Below are 19901 nucleotides of genomic sequence, written 5' to 3' on the forward strand. Positions count from 1 at the left end.
ATGAATTTGATCAATGTAAAAGAGGAATACAAACACTTTAATGAATTATATGGATGAGTATGTTGTTGGGGTTATTAATTTCATCTTATCCACTCTCATATACTTTAGGAATTCACCATTCTTTTATCAAATGCTAATGCCACTCTCTAAATCACCTTGCAAGAAGGCCTATCCTTAATTACGAGTTCATACAATTCCTAGCATTCCTAATAATTAATTCTGAAGTGCAGAAGCTTAACGGCAACCAATCCTCATATTCTTATGTCTAGGCAATATGCTATTGGGAGAATTTTCCCAGATCTAAATTTCCCCGTCCGTTCCCATATCGACAAAATCAATAATCATGACATTGAATGAGTTAAACAAAGCAAGCTTTAAGCAAAGAGAAAAAACCCTAACTAATGATGAAAGAAAGCATATATCTTAAAATAAGATGTTAAAACACAAATTCCATATATGAGAGTTTCACAAGACTACATTGATTCCCCAACAACAATACAAGGTTTAGTTCACCATATTCATGGTGAAAGTAGATGAACAATAATGAATGAAAGAAAGATAGAACCCTAGAAAGATGAGGAGGTAGCCTAAGCATCTAAGATCTTCCTTCAAGGGGTGGAAAAGTGAGTGTTTGCTTCGTCTCAGCCAAAGATACAAACCCTAGGACGTCCTAAAGCTTATATATTATTCTAAAATATACAAAACATTAGGCCCAAGCCCAAAATAGTGCCGCTCAGCGGTAAGTTCGTGAAGTTGATTCTTCCCCTCAGCGTCATTTTCACCCCTCAACGGAGCCAACGTGGGTTTCTGAGTGTCGCTCAATGGTAAACTGCCGCTCAGCGGTAATTGCGACTTCTTCTTTTGCACTTTTTTATGTCTTTTCTGATTCCCTCTCTATCCTTCTTCACTTCTTTCACCAAATTCACCTTAAAACCTGCATAAAACACTGAAATCAAGCATAAACCTGTCCAGCTCTCTTATTTCACAAAACATGAACAAAAGTATGATTCCAAACTAGTTTCTAAGTGTTAAAGGTTGCTTTTAGTATCAATTTTAAGCATGAAAAATAACAGTTTTTCAACTTTTATCGGAACCCCAAACTTAGAACTTTGCTTATCCTCAAGCAAACAAGATGTAACTCAATCTTCTACCAAACTTAGAACTTTTCTTTGCATTGAGCTTTTGCTTTTTCTTTTCTTTTCTTTCTTTTTCTTTCTCTTTTCACATACTTAATTCTTAGCTCTTAGCTCAATGCTTTCAATTTCCCTTTCTATTTTCCAACAACCCAAACTTGAACATTTGTCAATACCACAAAATATTTTCTACTTAACTCAAGGTAAAGCTTTTCAACAAGGATTTTCAAATCATGTTCAAGGCTAGGGGTTCAAAGGATAGAACACAAAGTGTTCTCTTTTAGTGGCTAATTTCATGAAATTGGCTAATACAAGGGTTACCAACAAATGGCCTTGATCATATGATGCAAACAAGCAAGTAATTCAATAATAGAAAACCTAGGCAAAATCATTCATGCTTTCAAAGTAATAACATTCAATTACACAAACTCTAGAGCTCAAAACCTCAGATATAAGCTCATTCACATTTGAGATACACATCCTGCTTAATATCACAACCACAATCACAACATCATGCATTTGTTCTCAACTTGTGAATCACCTGTATAAGCATCTAATTTGCATATCTCAATCATCAATCAATATCAAAGCATCATTAGGCATTAATTATCAAACAATAATCATCAACATAAGCAAACCATCATGACAGACAAAGTTTTCAATTACATCAAACCCTATTCTAAAAACACAAATAAATAAGTTCAGAACAAAAAACCAAACACAAGCATAAGTCCTGCTCTAGTTATGATAGCATTCATCAGTAAATGCTATCTCAGCTCCTCATCAATCTGAGCTATCATCTGTATCCTCCTCTTCTTCCTCATCTTCAGCATCCTCAAATGCATCATCCTCAAATGCATCATCCTCAAATGCATCATCCTCATCATCATCGGCATCATCTTCATCCATCTCCATAGCTGAAGCTTCAGCTGCTTCAGCTTTGCCTCCTTGTACCTGCTCTTCTGGCTAAGCTACCACATTATGAAACTCCTCCATAGTCCACCTGTGTGCTGGAGGTGTATCATACATTCCAACAATCATTTCAGCAGTAGCCACTTGCCCTCTGTGGATAGACTGTAAATGTGCACCTATAAGAGACATATACATGTCCCTCATTTGGAAAGGTTCTCCTTCATGTGTTTCAGCAGATGCCTGACTCTATGCTTGCCCTCTTTCTCTGCGAGTACGGCGTGGTGGAATTGGTTGAGCTACCTCCTCACCTCCACAGTATTGTCTATAATAGGCCTCATCAATTGCTTTCCTTGGCCTTTCAAATGGTGGAGCAGAAGTATCCAGCCCAACTATCTTGCAGAGGTGTGTAATCAAAGAAGGATGTCCTAAGGGTGCTTTGTTGTTTGTTGTGTTAGCACACACCCTTATCTCATCAGCTATTACCTGTCCAATATTGACATTCAAGTTCCTGATTGCACAGTAAAGAAGGAGTCCCCTGCTAAGAGTGATGTTTGACACATGAGAACATGGCTGAATGTTGGCATGAGAAAACGCCATCCAATACTTTGCAAGAGGAGTCAAGTTAGTCCTCCTAATGTTCACCATAGAGCCAGTTCTATTCCTTTGAAAATGTCCTCCATGTACACATAAAACTCTCTCTACATCATCAAAATCAGCGCCTTCTTCCATACAGAGAGCAAACTGGCACTGCTCACCAGCCCACATAGTATCCTTGAAGTTGTTGATGGAATCAGGATCATACCTAATAGCATGGCCTCTGACATAGCCTAGGTAATTCTCAGCCAGATAATCACCAATCTTCCTTGCATTGGTGTAGAATTCTTTCACCACAGCTATATTGGCAGGTGTAAGGTATGTAGCTAGCTTCCCCCAATCATTCCCTAACAATTGCTCTCCAAATTGAGGAGCAAAGTTAGGTATCATTCCACCCTTTCTCTCCATAAGGAGTCTCCTATCTTGGACCACCTTAAAGTCCTTCTCATGTTTGTGAGATAGGAACCTACTAGAATGGGGTTGTTCTGCTTCCTTTTCTTTTCTTTTGGATGCCATGGTCTTCATTCTTTTGCCTGAAGAGGATGCCATTCCTACATCAAACACATATATAAAACCACAAAACATGTTGTTAAGCATTAGTAAAACACAGACAACACCTTATTTCAAAGCTAAACCACCGCTGAGAGTCAAAATCACCCCACAGCGTGATGACAAATTTATGAACACCGAAAAATGGCGCCACAAACTTGTTTAACAATCGGCAAGTATGACCGAATCGTATCAAGTAATAAACTTGGTAAGACCAAGTATCGTTCTCCCAAAGGACTCACGGCCTAGTTAGTTATATGATTTGTTGATTATTTAAGACTTATTAACAATTGATTGTAGGTTTTAAATGCAAAAGACAGTAATTAAACATGTATGCATGAATGTTGATCAATGGAAAAGAGGAAAACAAACACTTTAATGAATTAAATGGATGAGTATGTTGTTGGGGTTATCAATTTCATCTTATTCACTCTCATATACTTTAGGAATTCATCATTCTTTTCATCAATTGCTAATGCCACTCTCTAAATCACCTTGCAAGAAGGTCTATCCTTAATTACGAGTTCATACAATTCCTAGCATTCCTAGTAATTAGTTCTGAAGTACAGGAGCTTAAAGGCAACCAATATGCTATTGGGAGAAATTCCCCGGATCTAGATTTCCCCGTATGTTCCCATATCGACAAAATCAATAATCATGGTAATGAATGAGTTAAACAAAGCAAGCATTAAGCAAAGAGTAAAATCCCTAACTAAAGATGAAAGAAAGCATGTATCTTAATATAAGATGTTAAAACACAAATTCCATATATGAGAGTTTTCACAAGACTACATTGATTCCCCAACAACCATACAAGGTTTAGTTCACCATATTCATGGTGAAACTAGATGAACAATAATGAAAGAATGAAAGAGATAGAAAAACCCTAGAAAGAGAAGAGGAGAGTCGTCACCATCTCCCAATCTACCCCCAAGGGGTGAAAAGTGTGTTTCTGCTTCCTCCCAACCAAAGATACAAACCCTAGGACGTCCTAAAGCTTATATACTATTCTAAAATTACAGAAAATTAGGCCCAAGCCCAAAATAGTGCCGCTCAGCGGTATCTGCGTGAGTTGTTTTTCTCCCCTCAGCGGCCTTTTCACCCCTCAGCGGAGACAACGTGACTGCCTCAGTGCCGCTCAGCGATAAACTGCCGCCGAGCGGCAGTTGCGGCTTCTCCTTTTGCACTTTTTTATGTCTTTTCTGATTCCATCTATATCCTTCTTCACTTCTTTCACCAAATTCACCTTAAAACCTGCATAAAAACACTGAAATCAAGCATAAACCTGTCCAGCTCTCTTATTTCTGAAAATATAACCAAAAGCATGATTTCAAGCTAGTTTCTAAGTGTTAAAGGTTGCTTTTAGTATCAATTTTAAGCATGAAAATAACAGTTTTTCAACTGTTATCACAACCCCAAACTTAGAACTTTGCTTGTCCTCAAGCAAACAAGATGTAACTGAATCTTCTACCAATCTGTATAATGGTTCACTCATTCAAAAATCTTCTTTTCAAGATAAGTAAAACTTCAATCAAACTCATGACAAAGATTTCAATCAAGATGTACACATGCTTTGGTGTTTACAAAGTCAATTAATATCCAACAAATGCTATTTTTCATGAATGATTAATCGACTAAACATGGATGTTCATATGCTCAATGAATATTTCCTCACTAGGTAAAGTGTTTCACTCAAACACAAGTGTATAAGAGGTAATCACTCATTCACTCTACTATCACAATGTCACATAAATTGTCTTTGCCTTTCATTTAACCACAATCAAAAAAATTCACAAGTATGCATCATCACAAGGACTTTTTCAATGGCTTATAATGTGGCAGGGCTAACAAGAAAATTGGTTTTTCTGGATCACAAAACCCTTGAGTTAAGAGAATCATATCAACACAATCATTCTTATTTATTCCCAACTTTCTTTTGCATTGAGCTTTGCTTTTTCTTTTCTTTTCTTTTCTTTTCCTTTTTCTTTTCACATTCTTAGTTCTTAGCTCTTAGCTCAATGCTTTCAATTTCCCTTTCTATTTTCCAACAACCCCAAACTTGAACATTTGTCAATACCACAAAATATTTTCTACTTAACTCAAGGTAAAGCTTTTCAACAAGGGTTTTCAAATCATGTTCAAGGCTAGAGGTTCAAAGGATATAACACATAGTGTTCTCTTTTATTGGGCTCAATTTATGAATTTGGCTAATAGAAGGGTTATCAACAAATGGCCTTGATCATATGATGCAAACAAGCAAGTAATTCAATCATAGAAAACCTGGGCAAAGTCATTCATGCTTTCATAGTAATATTATTCAACAATAACAACTCTGGAGCTCAAAAACTCACATATAAGCTCATTCACATTCCACATATAACATCCTGCTTAGAATCATAATCACAATCACAACATCTTGCATTTGTTCACAATGCTTGTGAACCACCTGTATAAGCATATAATGTGCACATTCTCAACATCAATCAATATCAAAGCATCATCAAGCATTACTTATCAAACAACAATCATAAGCAAACCATCATAACAAACAAAATTTCCAATTGAGTACATCAAATCCTATTCTAAAAACATAAGTGATTGATAAAACAAATCCTACTCTAGTGCTTTGAAAAACTCAGCCCCATCAATGATGCTCTCTCCCAACCCCAAACTTAGATGGAAAACTAGTGAGAAAGTGAGTGGAAGGGAGATTTTCTAAAGAGGAATGAAAGGAAAAATGTAGAGAACCTTTGGAAAAATGTTTAGGAGTGTGTGTGCAGAGAAGAATCTAAAAATAGAGGCCAAAGCGTGACTTAGGGTATAAAAATACCCTAATGGGCCCGGGTTCCGCCAAGGGGCAACCTAAGCCCCTTTTATGATACCACCGCTCAGCGGCACTTTCGTGTTGTGCTTTTCTTCTTCCTAGCTTACCCTAGGTGCCTTCTACTCATGCCTCTCACTTGCTACCTGCAATTAATTTCTCAAATCACTCAAACATTCAATCCCTATCATGCAGCTAAAGCAGAATCAAAACAAACAATATAGATAAAATCAATCAACTGGGTTGCCTCCCAGGTAGCGCTTGTTTAACGTCACGAGCCTGACCCAAAATCCTCCAGCACCCTTCAGTAGATGCAAATCTTTCTTACCAACACCCATCAGTAGGTGTATACAAACATAGTATCCTTCAGTAGATACTCTTCCGCCTAACATCCATCAGTAGATGTAAACCCTGTAACAAACTTATAACAAAAACAAAAATACCCAAAAGTTCAAAATTACATCACCAAACCAAAAATTAAAAGTTCTTAAATCACTGGGTTGCCTCCCAGCAAGCGCTCTTTTAATGTCACTAGCTTGACCCAATAAAGCTCATGTTCCATCTTCTTTTTCTTCTTTCTACTGAACTTCTTCAGAAATTTGATCAAATCAGGAACCTGTTGCAATGTCTTAATCATAGGAACTTTAATCTCCAATTTCTTGAAGATTTCCATGAGGCACTTAAATTTCTTTTCCTTCCTATGATACTTCTTTGGATGAGGAAGAGGTTTTTCATATGATTCTTTCTTTTTTTTCTCTCGTCCCCTTTTTCTTTTCTCTCACTTTCTTTTTTTCTTTTCTTTTTCTACTCACTTTCTCAATCTTCACACAAATTTTCTCTTCTTCTTTCTCTTCTCTCTCTTTTCTCTCTTCTTTTTCCAACTCAACTTTTTCAACATTTACACTCACTAGCACTTCACACTCTTCCCTGGGTTAACCTCAGTATTAGCCCCAAAATTTTTGTCAGGCCTTTCTTCCAATTGCTTGGTAATTTGACCCATCTGAATCTCCAAATTCTTGATAGCAGCTTCAGTGCTCTTTTGGGTAGACTCAGTTTTCTGTATGAAATTATTAAGAGTGTCTTCCATCCTCATGAACCTTTCATTAAGCATAGAAATCTGCTGCCATAAGGTGGGTTGCTGCTGCTGCTTATTAAATTGACCAGCTTGCCTAGTTTGCCCTTGACCAATGCTTGGGTGTGGTTTCCACCCTTGATTGTAGTTCCCTTGACGATATTGATTGGTCATGTAATTCACATCCTCCACGACTTCTGCTGGAAAGACACACTGACCATTGATATGGTCGCCTCCACATAATTCACACAACTGAGATTGTACCTGTGCAGTAGTTTTCAACTCTTTAGGCAATTGTGCAAGTGTTTTAGTAAGAGTCTCCAGCTGTTGAGTTAGAATTTTATTTTGTGCTAGCAAGGCATCATGTGTCTGTAATTGTAGAACTCCTTTCTGTTGCATAGGAGCTCCTCTTTCACTGTTGAGCTCATTATCACTAGTAGCCATATTTTCAATAATTTCTATTGCTTCCTCTGGAGTTTTCCATTTAATGCTTCCTCCTGCTGAGGCATCAAGCATCATCTTGGTTTGTGAACCAAGACCTCCAAGGAAGATTAGGACTACTTCCACTTCGTCAAATCCATGCGTGAGAGTCTTTCTTAATAGGCTTTTATATCTGTCTCATGCATGACCTAGTGATTCTTCCATGCCTTGCCTGAAAGATGAGATCTCTTGCTTTCTTTGTTGACCTTGGAAGAATTGAGTGCCCATATAGTCAAATTCTTGACCGAATTGCATCCTGCAAGCATTTGGCACAAAACTCCAGAAAATATTTGTTAACACAAAAAGATAGAGAAGATACAAAGAATAAATGATAAGAAGATAAAAGATAGCAAGATAGAAGATAAAAACATAAAATAGAAAAATGAAAACAGAAAAAAAAATAAAAATAAAAACAGAAAACAAAATAAAATAAAATAAAATCTAATAAAATAAAATAAAATAAAATAAAATAAAATAAAATAAAATAAAATAAAATAAAATAAAATAAAAACAAAAAAAATAAAAACAGAAAAATAAAAACAGAAATTCAAAATTAAAGTCAAAGATAATCAATAATCACATAAATTAACCAGTTAAACCACGAGTCCCCAGCAACAGCGCCAAAAACTTGATGACAAATTTATGAACACCGAAAAACGGCACCACAAACTTGTTTAACAATCGGCAAGTGTGACCGAATCGTTTCAAGTAATAAACTCGGTAAGACCAAGTATCGTTCTCCCAAAGGACTCACGGCCTGGTTTAGTTATGTGATTTGTTGATTATTTAAGACTTAAGAACGAAATAAGTGAAGTTTAATATGCAAAACAGAAAATAAACATGTATGCATGAATGTGATCAATGGCTAAAACAAAATACAAACACTTTAATGGAATATATGGATGAGTATGTTGTTGGGGTTATCAATTTCATCTTATCCACTCTTATATACTTTAGGAATTCAACATTCAATTCATCATTGTTAATGCCACTCTCTAAATTACCTTTCAAGAAGGCTTCTCCCTAATTACGAGTTCATACAATTCCTAGCATTCCTAATAATTAGTTTTTTTAGCGTAGGAGCTTAACGGCAACCAATATACTATTGGGAGAAATTCCCCGGATCTAGACTTCCCCGTACGTTCCCGTATCGACAAAATCAATAATCATGCATTGAATGAGTTAAACAAAGCAAGCATTGAGCAAAGAGGAAAAACCCTAACTAATGATGAAAGAAAGCATGTATCTCAAATAAGATGTTTAAACACAAATTCCATATATGAGAGTTTCACAAGACTACATTGATTCCCCAACAACAATACAAGGTTTAGTTCACCATATTCATGGTGAAACTAGATGAATAATAATGGAAGAATGGAAGAGATATTAAAACCCGAGAAAAAGAAGAGGAGAGTTGTCACCGTCTCCCAATCTACCCCCAAGGGGTGAAAAGTGTGTTTCTGCTTCCTCCCAACCAACGATACAAACCCTAGGACGCTCAAGTCCTTAAATAGGGCATAAAAATAACATAAAATAAGTCCAAGCCCATAAAAACATAAGAAAACCGGTCCAAGCCCACTTAGAATGGCGCTCAGCGGTATTTTACCGCTGAGCGGTAATACCGCATGATCCATTTTGCCCCCAGTTGCTGTTTTTGCCCCTCAGCGGTGATTTTGGCACCCGAAAAGTGCCGCTCAGCGGTATTTTACCGCTCAGCGCCACTCGGTCACACTTTTTCTGCGTTCTGGTTGGTTTTTCAGCATTCTGGTTGACTGGTTGACTTTTCTGGTTGACTGGTTGACTTTTCTAGTTGACTGGTTGACTTTTCTGGTTTCTGGTTGACTTTTCAACACTCCAATCATTCGGTACTTCAATTCTTCTTTCAAATCATTCAATTAGCCTACAAAATCAAGGGAATCTTGCACAAAACCATTAAATTCACTTTCAACTCTCTTATTCACAAAACTAAAGCAAAAGTATGAGTTCAAGCTAGTTTCTAAGTCTTAAAGGTTGCTTTTGGTATCAATTTTAAGCATAAAAATAACGGTTTTTCAACCGTTATCAATAAGCATACAATGTACATCTCCTCATCAATCCATATCAAAGTATCGTCAAGCATTACTTATCAAACAATCACAATCACAAGCTAACCATTATAACAGACAAAGTTTTTAATTGAGTACATCAAACCCTATTCTAAAAACATAAGTAAGTTCAGAACACTGGGTTGCCTACCAGTAAGCGCTTGTTTAACGTCACGAGCCTGACCCAGAATTTCAAGGATCAACCAACTGCATCATTGTGGACAAGTGTTGCACTTCTCCCCCTAAATAAGGCTTGAGACGTTGACCATTCACCACCCAGCTTTTCTGTGGATCATCAGCAGCTGGATTAAATATTTCAATTGCTCCATGTGGATGCACTCCTTTTACTACAAATGGTCCTGACCATTTTGTCTTCAATTTCCCAGGGAATATCTTCAATCTTGAATTGAATAATAGTACCTGTTGTCCTGGATTAAAAACTTTATTTACCAACTTCCTGACATGATAGAATTTGATTTTATCTTTATAAGCCTTGGATGAATCATATGCATGTAATCACATTTCTTCAAGCTCCAGAATCTGCCTTCTGCGTGTGCCTTGAGTTTCATAAGGATCAAAATTCAAGAATTTCAAAGCCCACAATGCTTTATGCTCCAACTCTACTGGCAAATGACATGCTTTCCCATAGACTAATTGAAACGGTGATAGTCCCATAGACGTCTTCATTGCCGTCCTATAAGCCCAAAGAGCATCATCCAGCTTTATTGACCAATCCTTTCTTGATGAAGTCACTGTTTTTTCCAGGATCCTTTTTATTGCTCTGTTAGATACTTCAGCTTGTCCATTGGTTTGTGGATGATAAGGTGCGGCTACCTTATGTTTCACTCCATAATGTTTGAGTACTTTTTCTAGCTGATAATTGCAAAAATGAGATCCTCCATCACTAATCCACACTCTTGGAGTGCCAAAACGTGAAAATATCTGCTTCTTCAAAAATTTAATTACTGTGCTAGCATCATTTTTAGGACAAGCCAATACTTCCACCCATTTACTCACATAATCCACTGCTACCAAAATATATTCATTGTTGAAAGATGGAGGAAAGGTTCCCACAAAGTCAATACCCCAACAATCAAAAACCTCAACCTCTAAAATGCCTTGTAATGGCATCTCATGACGTTTAGTGATCGTCCCTGCTCTTTGACACTTATCACAATTTCTAGCATGATTATGAGCATCTTTAAATAAAGTTGGCCAATAAAACCCTGATTGAAGAACTTTTGCTGCTGTTCTTTCTCCATTAAAATGTCCTCCATAAGGTGAATCATGACAATGCCAGAGAATTCCTTCTACTTCTTCATTTGTCACACATCTCCTCAGAAGATTATCTGCTTCAATCTTGAACAAATAAGTATCATACCAGACAAACTGTTTGGCATCATGCAAAAATTTCTTTCTTTGTTGCCAAGTTAAATCTTCTGGCATGACCCTTGCAGCTTTGAAATTAGCCATATCAGCAAACCATGGCCTCTGCTGAATATACATGAGTGCTTCATCTGAAAAAGATTCCCAGATCTCTGATTCCTTGCTAGTGACCTCCTTGTTGACTAATCGTGACAAATGATCAGCAATCAAGTTCTCACTTCCTTTCTTATCACGGATTTCCACATCAAATTCTTGCAAGAGTAGTACCCATCTAATCAGACGTGGCTTAGAATCTGGCTTTGTCAACAAATATTTGATAGCTGCATGATATGTATAGATAATCACCTTAGACCCAATAAGATAAGGTCTAAATTTTTCTAGAGCATACACTATAGCTAGAAATTCTTTCTCTGTGGTAGCATAATTCAACTGAGCATCATTCAGAACTTTGTTGGCATAATAAATTGGATGAAAAATTTGTTCTTTTCGTTGGCCAAGAACAACTCCTATTGCATAATCACTTGCATCACACATTAATTCAAAATTTCTATTCCAATCTGGGGCTACAATTACTGGAGCTAACACTAATTTGCTCTTTAATATGTCGAAAGCTTTCAAACATTCTTCATTCATCACAAAAGGAGCGTCCTTCATCAAAAGATTACTCAATGGTTTAGCAATTTTTGAGAAATCTTTAATGAATCTTCTATAAAACCCAGCATGACCAAGAAAACTCCTAATCCCCCTTACATTTGTTGGTGGAGGCAGTTTCTCAATGACTTCTACTTTAGCTTTATCTACCTCAATTCCTTTAGCAGAAATTTTATGTCCCAACACAATTCCTTCAGTTACCATGAAATGACATTTCTCCCAATTAAGAACAAGATTTGTCTGAACACATCTTTTAAGAACAGTGTTCAAATTAGCCAAACACCTTTGGAAAGAATTTCCAAAAACTGAAAAATCATCCATGAATACTTCAATGCATTTTTCTAAGAGATCTGCAAAAATTGCCTGCATACACCTTTGAAATGTAGCTCGAGCATTACATAATCCAAACGACATCTTTCTATAAGCAAAGATACCAAAAGGACAAGTAAAGGTCGTCTTCTCCTTGTCTTTTGGATCTACCACAATTTGATTGTATCCAGAATATCCATCTAGAAAACAATAGAAAGCTTGACCTGATAATCTTTCTAACATCTGGTCCATGAAAGGAAGAGGAAAATGATCCTTCCTAGTGGCTTTATTTAGCTTCCTGTAATCAATGGACATACGCCATCCAGTAACTGTCCGAGTAGGAATAAGTTCATTCTTATCATTATGAATTACTGTCATCCCACCTTTCTTTGGAACCACCTGTACTGGACTCACCCATTCACTATCAGAGATTGGATAGGTGATACCAGCTTCTAACAGTTTCAATACTTCTTTTCAAACCACCTCCTTCATTACAGGATTTAATCTTCTTTGTGGTTGAGCACTCGGTTTATAATCCTCTTCCATAAAGATCTTATGCATACAATAAGTTGGGCTAATACCTTTAATATCTGAGATTGACCACCCAATTGCTTCTTTGTTAGCTTTCAGAATTTCTATTAGATGTTTTTCTTCTTGTAGAGATAAAGAGTTACTGATGATGACTGGCTTTGTTCCATCTTCTTCTAGAAAAACATACTTCAGATGTGCTGGTAACCTTTTTAATTCTAGCGTCTTTGCTTTGACTTCTTCTTCCTTATCAATTATTTCGAACATTGGATCTTTCACTGGACTCTTTTTCAATGTTTCCAAGTCCATCAAACATTCATCAATTAATTTCTCTTCTTCTTCATCTAAATCTTCATAAGCATCAATAAGAGTTTTCTCTAGTGGAGAAACATATCGCACCATCCTTTCTTGCACCATACAAACTTCATCAAGTTCATCAAATTGAAAACATGCTTTATCATCATTTGGATATGTCATGGCCTTTGATACGTCAAAAGTGACTTCTTCATCATCAACTCTCAATTTAAGCTTACCATTCTCTACATCAATTAAAACTCTAGCAGTCTTCATAAAAGGTCTCCCAAGAATGAGAGGTACATCACTATTCCCTTCCATCTCCATTACAATAAAATCTACTGGGAATACAAATTTGTCAACCTTCACTAAAACATCTTCAACCACTCCATATGGATATTTAAGAGACCTGTCCGCCAGTTGAAGAGCCATTCTGGTTGGTTTAATTTCCAAACCCTTAATTGTTCTACACATGGATAACGACATTAAATTAATGCTAGCTCCCAAATCAATCAATGCTCTTCCAACTTCCAAGTCTCCTATGGTGCATGGAATAGTGAAGCTTCCTGGATCTTTAAGCTTAGGAGGTAATTTCTGTATGATTGCACTACAGTTACCCTGTACCTTGATAGTTTCCTTTTCAATGTACTTGTTTTTCTTTGTAAGAAGTTCCTTCAAAAACTTTGCATATGATGGCATCTGTTGCAATGCTTCAGAAAATGGTATAGTAATCTCCAGCTTCTTAAACAACTCCGTGAATCTTTCCAACTGCTTTTCTTTCTCCTTCCTTGAATAATTCTTTGGATAAGGAAGTGGTTTTTCAAACTCTTTTTCTTTTTGTCTCTCATCTTTCTCTTCTCTCTCTTTTTTTTCTTTCTTCTCATCTTCTTCTTCTTTCTTTTTTTCTCTCTCAACTCTTTCTTTCCACTCACATGTTTCTTTTTCACTCTCATTTTCTTTCTTCTCTATTTCTTTTTTTCTCTCCTCTAACACCTTACCACTTCTGGTCACAATAGTTTTACACTCCTTTCTGATATTATCATTTTTCATCTTGTCAATTATTCGCTCAATATGGATCTTCATATTTTCAAATGCAACTTCCACATTCTTACAATAAGATGCATTCATCTTCAAGAATTTTTGAAAAGTCTCGTCAAGTTTGGTTGTCTTCTCAGATGGAGTAGATTGCATTTGCCATTTTTGCTGTTGCCATTGAACCATTGAACCTTTTGTATTTCTCATGGTAATTGAGAAAGTTTCATAATTACTTCTTCCAACTGTTGAGAAATAATTTTATTTTGAATAAGCAGAGCATCATTTGATTGTAGCAACTCCCTCTGACTAAGATATCTGCTTTCACTATTGAGCTCATTGTCACTAGTAGCCATATTGTCAATGATTTCTGTAGCTTCCTCTGGAGTTTTCCATTTGATATTTCCTCCTACTGAGGCGTCAAGCATCATCTTGGTTTGTGAACCAAGACCTCCAAGGAAGATTAGGACTACTTGCACATCATCAAAGCCATGCGTGGGTGTCTTTCTTAATAAGCTTTTATACCTATCCCATGCATGCCCCAGTGATTCCTCCATGCCTTGCCTGAATGATGAAATCTCTTGCTTTCCTTTATTTACTTTTGATTGTGGAAAGTATTTGTTTAGGAACTTGGTCACCACTGCTTCCACTCTGTAAAGCTTTCTTTTGGAAAAGAATTTAATCAAAGCTTAGCATTGCCTCCTAGTGAGAATGGAAACAAGCTAAGTTTGATTGCTTCATCCGGCACCCCATTTATTTTCACCGTGTTACAGATCTCATTAAAAGTTGTGAGGTGCTCATATGGGCTTTCGTGAGACAACCCATTAAATTGATTACTCTTCACCAGTTGAATTAATGTTGGCTTAACCTCCATGTTGACTGCATTGACCCTTGGTCTTGCTATGCTGTTAAAGTGTTGAGGTTTAGCTATATTTGTGTAATCTGCAAGAGTTCTTCTGGCATTATTATTCTCCATATTTTCAGTGCTATGTTCAGAACCTTGTGGTGATGGTTGTAACAGAGTTTCCGGAGGAGGAAAAAGTTCTCTAGATGTACGGATTCTTCTCCTCCGTCTACTCTCGTCTAAACCTTCAAGAAGAGGTTCTGCAGTTTTCTTGCTCCTAGTTCAGATTGCTTCTTGCATACACAAGAAAACAAAACCCTAGAAAAATTGGTTAGCATAAAAAGAGATAAAAGAAGATATAAGATAAGAGATAAGAAGATAAAATAAAAACAGAAAAAATAAAAACAAAAAAAATAAAAACAGAAAATGAAATAAAATAAAATAAAATAAAAATAAAATAAAAATAAAAACAGGAAAAATAAAAACAGAAATTCAAAATTCAAAATTCAAGTCAAAGATAATCAATAATCATACAAATAAACTAGTTAAACCACGAGTCCCCGGCAACGGTGCCAAAAACATGATGACAAACTTATGAACACCGAAAAACGACGCCACAAACTTGTTTAACAATCGGCAAGTATGACCGAATCGTAAAGAGTAATAAACTCGGTAAAACCAAGTATCGTTCTCCCAAAGGACTCACGGCCTAGTTAGTTATATGATTTGTTGATTATTTAAGACTTGTTAACAACTGATTGTAGGGTTTAAATACAAAAGACAGTAATTAAACATGTATGCATGAATGTTGATCAATGGAAAAGAGGAAAACAAACACTTTAATGAATTAAATGGATGAGTATGTTGTTGGGGTTATCAATTTCATCTTGTTCACTCTCATATACTTTAGGAATTCATCATTCTTTTCATCAATTGCTAATGCCACTCTCTAAATCACCTTGCAAGAAGGTCTATCCTTAATTACGAGTTCATACAGTTCCTCGCATTCCTAGTAATTAGTTATGAAGTGCAAGAGCTTAAAGGCAACCAATATGCTATTGGGAGAAATTCCGGAATTTTGGCCTTTTGACGTCCGCCGTACGCCCGACGTTTATGTGGGTGACGTCGCTCAGACGTCCGTTGTGGCAAGACGGACGTCTCTGTAAACGTCCGTTGTGTCAGCACGGACGTCTACATGAACGTCCGTTGTGGCAGGACGGACGTCTCTGTAAAACGTCCGTTGTGTCAGCACGGACGTCTACATGAACGTCCGTTGTGTCATGACGGACGTCGACATGAACGTCCGTTGTGTCAGGAGGGACGTTTACATGAACGTCCGTTGTGTCTGGACGGACGCCTATATAAACGTCCGTTGTGTCTGGACGGACGTCTATATATACGTCCGCCTCCTCCCCCCTGACGTCTACCTTGCTGAAATGTTTTAGGTAGGAGCTGGGGGGTGGACGTCCGTGTGTGCACTGACAGACGTCTGTAGACGTCCGACTGTGCACTAACGGACGTCTACTGGGCGTTTTTTTTTTAAAAATTAGTTTATTTTTTCAATAAAACCACACCTGAAAAGCAGAAAAATGTCCCAGAACAATTTTGCAATAATATAAAAATGCGTTTTATATAAACAAAGTTCTACTTAATGTGGAGTTCAATCCACTACCAAACTATCAACATAAAACTTAAACTAAAAAACTAAACAATGTTCAACAAGAAATATAACTATTCCTAACTCCATCTTTGCAGAAGATAAGCGGTCCACTCCTGCCTTATCTGTTTAATTGTGTCTTCTGTAATAGGCGATGTAGTCTTGAAGCGCTGCAAAATTCAACAAAGATTCATTATTGTTTCATATATAGTTGTAGATGAATATGATTTGTAATGTATTGAAGGTATACATCATTACCTCATTCCAGTCATCTGTAATGACTGCTCGAATGATGGTCTTAATCCAACACATCACATAGAAGCCACATTCCCATGAATCTACCTGGTGGTTACACTAAAATAACAAACTAAATAGTTAAGAATTTAGATCATTCAATAACATAAATGAAAAGGAAACGTTAAATGACTTACAACCTTTGGATACAAAACTTGAACCAGTTGACCACGAGATTTACCAATAACTCTGTACAGATTGAAAACACAAAGTATAATTAATATGACTATTTTATCATAAAAGTTGAAGGTGAACATCAAATTCAAAGTCATTTTTGGAGAAACACTTACCCTTGAAGCATGGTTCTCAACTCAGTTTTCATCCTCCTGTGCAACGAACAAAAAATATAATTTTACATTGTTTGGGAAGATTACCATCAGCTGCCAGTGCGACCTATCACGAAGGACAAATAGTTATTCAACTAATTAACGAAACTATAATAATAAACTGACCACATATAACAACACCTACCCGTCAATGTATGGCACAAGGTATACGTCTCTTTTTGACTCATCCATCCATGTTTGCAAATAATCTTGTCTGTTTTGAAGTGTGTTACCAGACGGTTGAATGGTCTGAGGTTCAACAAATCCGTACATGGAAGACCGACCTTGGTCTACAACGATTGTGTCCATGTACCTAAAACAACAAAGTTAAGTTGTTAGAAACTATATAACAATGTAAATAAAAGTAATATGAAAGACCAAATTGAGTAACTTACATGCACCACAGCTGAATGATGGAAATATTCAACATCCTGTCTCCCCCAATCACCTCCAATGCATCAGAAAATGTGATATAAACTGGCACATGTGGGGGAAGACCAAATACCCTCAAATCCCAGTAGATTCTAATGATGCTTTCTTTAATCTGGGTAATTTTGTCACTAACTTTGATAGAGGATCATCCTCCGCTTCAGCCATCTCATCATCTTCATGTATGACTGTATCATGAATTGGCTGCTTCTGAGGACGTGTGAACTGAAGATAAGAATTTACGTCAAAGCTTTGTCAACAATTATATGAAGAATAAACATAGAAATACTATTTTAAAAGACATTATACCTGTGGAGTAGCGATGTGGGACATGATCAATGCTCTAGGCCATGCAATAAATGATCCTATGGCCTCCCCCACAAAGTTAATTTCTGGAGTGGGTACAGGCACCTGAGCCTGGGGATCCCGAACCTCGTCAATGGTCACACGCACGTGCTGGGGTAATATGGCAACACCATGAATGGTCTCCCCTCCCTCAAGCACTCGTCCGACAGCCACAATGCGTGGGGGATCCCCATCAACCAACAGCTCATATTGACCGCTATACTGAGTGGGGTCTACAGCAGAGCATGATCCTTTAGTGCTGACACGAGGTGGTGTGGGAGTTTCATCGACCCCCATGTTGCCTTGCGTCATGGAATGCAGCTTTTCTTCAAGCGCTCTTTGTATTTGTTTTTGTTCTTGTAGCTGCTCCATGAATCGTTGCTCCATTGATCTCATGCTTTGGTTGAGTCTTTCCTCCCATTGAAGATCCATCTGCCTCAGTGTCTCCTGACTCATTGATTGGGGGGTTTTCTGTGTAGGGCCAAAATAGTCACGAAGACCAATCGCCCCAGGAACTCCACGTACACGTCCTGGGTGCTCGGGCCTTCCAATGGCCGTTGTCAGAATGTCGTCCCTACCTTGGCCAGCAAATGTGCCCTGAGTCTGCTGCTCAACCAACTCATCCTGCACATAAAAAAACCAAGTTACTTAGAAGACATGCTGTGATAGATACACAATCAAATAACTGCTTATAATTTGAACTTACAATTCTCTGTGAGATCAAGGCAGCTGAGGAAGATGTCATGTTCCCATCAGATTTAGTCCGAGCAGCCTTCCACAGCTCGTACCTAGCAGGTGCAGGTGCTAGGTCGGCGACTCAAGTCCCAAGGCATCGGCTCTAGACTTTCTCAGTTTCTTCTCCAATTTTGCATATCCACCTCGTGATAACAAGTGGGGTGCGTCGTTTAACTTTGTCTTTCTTGGGCGGCTAACCTTTTATCCTGTGAAACCATGTATATAAGTAAGTGTATAATCATAAAAACTCAATGAAAGGCGATCTTAAGAAACATACCTTCCATTCCTCAGACTCTCTAGATGCACGAAACTGCATCCAATCCTCCTCTGTGAAGGTATAATGCTGAGATGGATTTTCATGTTGTCTATCTCCAAAGACATATAGTCGTGTCAGCCTTGTCTTGAAATCCCTCCATCTTATCGCTATATGCGATAACACTTTCTTTCTGATTTGCATTGTGTTTGGAATATCAAAATGTTGCTGTTTAAAACCAAAAACTTGTTACCAAAAGAAAACATAACAGATAAGTATATCACAAATTGCATGAAGTATAAACATACCTGAACATCTTGCCATAAGAGGTTCTTGTCGACCTCTGGGACGTCATCCCAACATGCATGAAGGATAGAGACATGACTTTTTGCTAACTTGCCCAGATAACTCCTAAACCTATCAGCATTTGGCCCTGATGGATGACCTGATCTGGGGTCAATGTCAACATGCCTCCTCTGACCATCCACGCGTCCGGATGTCACATCTGCCACTCGGGTGACGCCTCGTCCACGTCTGCTCTTTCCCGATCCTGAGTCTGAGGCCGACATACCTGAAAAAATTATACAACGTTAGTAATAATTCAATTATGATGAACATACATATAAAGTCAATAAAAGTGAAAATATTAACCTATTAATTAATTGTTTTTTCCCAAATGCCTTCGTTGTGATCACTACGAATTGCCTGCATTACATCGGCAACGTCATCAACTGGGTCTTCAGTGGGTCTACATGCAACAGATGTTGTCTCAAGTATATCAAGAGAATCGTCATCCTCATGTCCATGCATGTTTCTACCTTCTAAAACCACTGACCATTTGTTATTCGATGGATCACTTACGTAGAATATTTGTCTTGCTTGACTAGCCATGATAAATGGTTCATCAGTGTAATTCATCTTGTTCAAGTCTACCAATGTGAAACCAAGGTCATCCATCATGACACCAGAATTTATATCAACCCATTTACACTTGAAAACTGGTACTCTAAAAGTAACGTAATCAACTTCCCATATTTCTTGTATTATTCCAAAATAACTGATGGATGCTGTGATTGGATTTTTGTCTTTAGAACTAGCAAAGTGCACAGCCTCAGCTTGTAGTGTGACGCCACTATTTTGAACTCTGCTTTTGTCATCTTCTACCTTTGTCTG

General features: G+C 37.4%; 2 long non-coding RNA genes across 2 annotated transcripts; both read right to left on the reverse strand.

Moving 5' to 3' along the window:
- Positions 1-16269: 16269 nt before the first annotated feature.
- On the reverse strand, positions 16270-16969 carry LOC148195512 (uncharacterized). Its single transcript, XR_015780683.1, has 4 exons — positions 16931-16969; positions 16781-16827; positions 16605-16700; positions 16270-16516 (listed from the first exon to the last, which is right to left on the reverse strand). It is a non-coding gene; the product is annotated as an uncharacterized LOC148195512 (long non-coding RNA).
- Positions 16970-18751: 1782 nt separating this feature from the next.
- LOC148195513 (uncharacterized) lies at positions 18752-19278 on the reverse strand. Its single transcript, XR_015780750.1, has 2 exons — positions 19037-19278; positions 18752-18956 (listed from the first exon to the last, which is right to left on the reverse strand). It is a non-coding gene; the product is annotated as an uncharacterized LOC148195513 (long non-coding RNA).
- Between the last annotated feature and the right edge of the window lie 623 nt (positions 19279-19901).

This window comes from Vigna umbellata, chromosome 7 (assembly GCF_029865625.1).
Source record: "Vigna umbellata cultivar VRB3 chromosome 7, Vumbellata_1.0, whole genome shotgun sequence".
In the NCBI taxonomy this organism is placed as follows: Eukaryota; Viridiplantae; Streptophyta; class Magnoliopsida; order Fabales; family Fabaceae; genus Vigna; species Vigna umbellata.